Consider the following 3,020-nt stretch of genomic DNA (forward strand, 5'->3'; position numbering starts at 1 on the left):
ATGATTGCATTGCACCATTAAGCAATTGGTAATTAAATATATTTTTGTCCTAAAAAGTGTAACATTTTGGAAAAAAAAAATGTCACGAACATTAATTGTCACGCACAACGAGTCTGTGTGGAAAATATCAGCTCGATTGGATCACGGGAAGTGGGTTAAAAAACGACCGAAAGATTTGCACGGTCATAAGCAAGCAAGCAAGTGAACTTAATATAAAGGATTTAAAAATATATATAGTTTGCCTGTGTGGCTGGCACTGGAGCCCTGCGTGCGATCGACTCCCCAGTGTTCAGGAGCTGTCGCCCCATTCAAACTTTCGAGACAGGTCCGCCCCGTGGGGGGTTTTAGTTGTGGCTCGCCACGGAAGACCCAGAGACCAAACATTAACGAAAGACCACGGGGTCGGCAAAAACCTGCGGGATCTTTAAAATGACCCTCTCTCACACTCACGTTTCATTGGCGGCTCAACATTTTTACGGAATAAAAAATGGCTCATTATTTGCAGGACCCCTGCCAGAAATATGAAAAGGGCTCGTGGACTCAAGACGACCGTAGGACCTCAGACATTGCCACACAGCAATTCTTAGAGGCACAGACTTGTATAGGACCCATAGACTTGCATAGAACCCATTCACATCTGGACCCATAGACCAACACAGGACCCTTACACAAGACCCATATATTAACACATTCCTCCTGCGGAGGGAGCTGGTAGGAACGTTGGGTTGCTTGGTCAATGGCCAGGGTCAACGGCGTCGTGGTGTATTCCGCAAATATGCCCGACTGTGAGGGCGGGCACAAGCTGGCGTGAGTAGGTTAAACGTTGAGTTTTATAAGGGCACCACGGGGTGACCAGCCCCTCCCCACCCAGCCCCACCCCTCCCACCCCCCAACCAGCCCCACCCTCCCCACCCCTCCTACCCCCCAACCAGCCCCACCCTCACCACCCAGCCCCTCCCCACCCAGCCACTCCCATTTTTGGATAAACGATGGACGGACACAATAATCCCGTGGGCTGATGGAACCAGGTGGTTCCCACCAGTAATAAGACTCATTGATTTACACAAGGCCTATCAACACGGGACCCCCAGTACGTGCAGAGAACTAACTTTGTCTTCGAGACCCACACACTTGCATATGACGCAGCCACTACCAGAAGACCCCTATTCCATCGACTTGGAACAGGTCTGCTCGGCTTACACTGGGGGCTGTATCTACTCACACACAACTCACAGAACCCACGGGCTAAGATGCAACCCACAGAGACTGCAACTCAAGTCACAGCGGGCAATGTACGCCGAATAAAATCTTCGCCCCGAAGTGTAAAGCTGCTTCTAGATTTGAAGCTTTGAAGCTTTCGTGACTGCAAGGATTCATATTCATAATTTCAACCGTGATGATGGTTACAAACTGAGTAATCATTGGAAAGATGTGATTAACCATGCAAAAAAGATTTAACTACACTTATTTGGACCATCGTATTTGAGACAACTATTACAGGTTATTGATAGACAGCCAGGCTTGTTTTACCATATTTAGTTGTTTCTTTTTTCACACTATTATGTAGGCCAGGTTTAGTCACAAACCGTACCTCTCCATAACAAAGTCTCACCGTCTTAAGCCTCACCTTACCATATTAATAAAAAGTGTGCCGTACTTGACCCTTCCCCTCTCCAACCATTATATATACGGAGTGGTAGCTCTTGTAATCTCTCATTTTCTTGATACAGCTGTCGTGGCTGTGACGGTTCCACCTGAAGACGGAAGCTTGTGTTGCCTCCGAAACGGCGTGATTTTTATTTTGTTTTACTTTTATAAATTTTAATATTTTACCTACGTGACTTTACCGAAAAAACCTAAGAATATGTAAAGCTGCTTTTTTTTTCAAGTTACATTCTTCCAAAAATCGCCCCGACCTTGGATCGCCCAACATCCGGCAAAGTCGGGAAGCTAAAGACCACCTGGGCCTGGGGGCAGCGGCTGCCCGCGGTCAAGCCCAACGATGGAATGGCAGCCAAAGGAGAGAACGCCCCCAACCGGGTGAGGGGGGCGGATAGGGGGCAGCAGCTTGTTGCGCCAGAGCCGCGCGGATCGACCCCGACGAGCGGCCACGTGGCACGACCCCCCCCCCCCACCCTCAACCCCCATCACCACCCCGGGAAAGGCGGCGACGGTGACGCGCAGGCGAAGTTAGAAGACGCGGAGACGCCAGCTGGCCTCGTAATGTTTATTATTCATAGCACTGCGCAGCAACATTGGAGTATGACGCGGGCCAGACACACGCCGTGCGACCGCCTTGCTGCGGTCACGGGCAGCCAGCGGGGATCGTCGCCCTCGCCGGCACGGTCCGCTCGCTTCGCCCACAACACAGGGAGGGGGGGGGTAGGGGGTGGGGGGGTAGGGGGGGGGGTATCGATTACAAACGGCGCTCCTCCTCTCTCCTCCTCCCGCTTGTCGTGGTTTTAATTTTTTTTTCCTTGATCTCACTTTTGTCACGAGCGCGGACGCACCTCTCCCGACTCTCTGTCCCGTCCTCTCTCGGTTCTCGACGACGCAAGAAACGTGACGGCCACCAACCCCGCCCCCCCCCACACACCCTTCCACCATCGTCGTCGTCTTCTTCTTCCTCCGAACAGGAACATCCATTCGGCTTTTTTTTTAGTCGAAGTTTATTCCTATCCGTCGGCCGTCGTGGCGGGGCGGGTGATCGGCAGTGTTGGGACGGCGGGGTGGAGGGGGGGGGTGGACGTGGGGAGGGAGGGGGGAGTGACGGACAGCGCAAGCAGCCCAGAGGAGCGCCAAGTCTTGGTCGAGGTGCGGCCACCGCATTCCAGTCGAGCGCCACCGCTAAACCGTCGTCAGCTCTCGCGACCCCCACCAACCCTCTTGATTCTGGGATTGCGAGGAGGTGGTATTGGGGGAGGGTGTGGAAGGTTTAGACCACGCAACGGACCCGAGCAAACGTTTGTTGTTGTGTAGAATTTTTATTTTTTGTTTCTTGTCGGCTTTTTTTTTTAAGG

This window comes from Lampetra fluviatilis, chromosome 36 (assembly GCF_964198595.1).
Source record: "Lampetra fluviatilis chromosome 36, kcLamFluv1.1, whole genome shotgun sequence".
Classification (NCBI taxonomy): Eukaryota; Metazoa; Chordata; class Hyperoartia; order Petromyzontiformes; family Petromyzontidae; genus Lampetra; species Lampetra fluviatilis.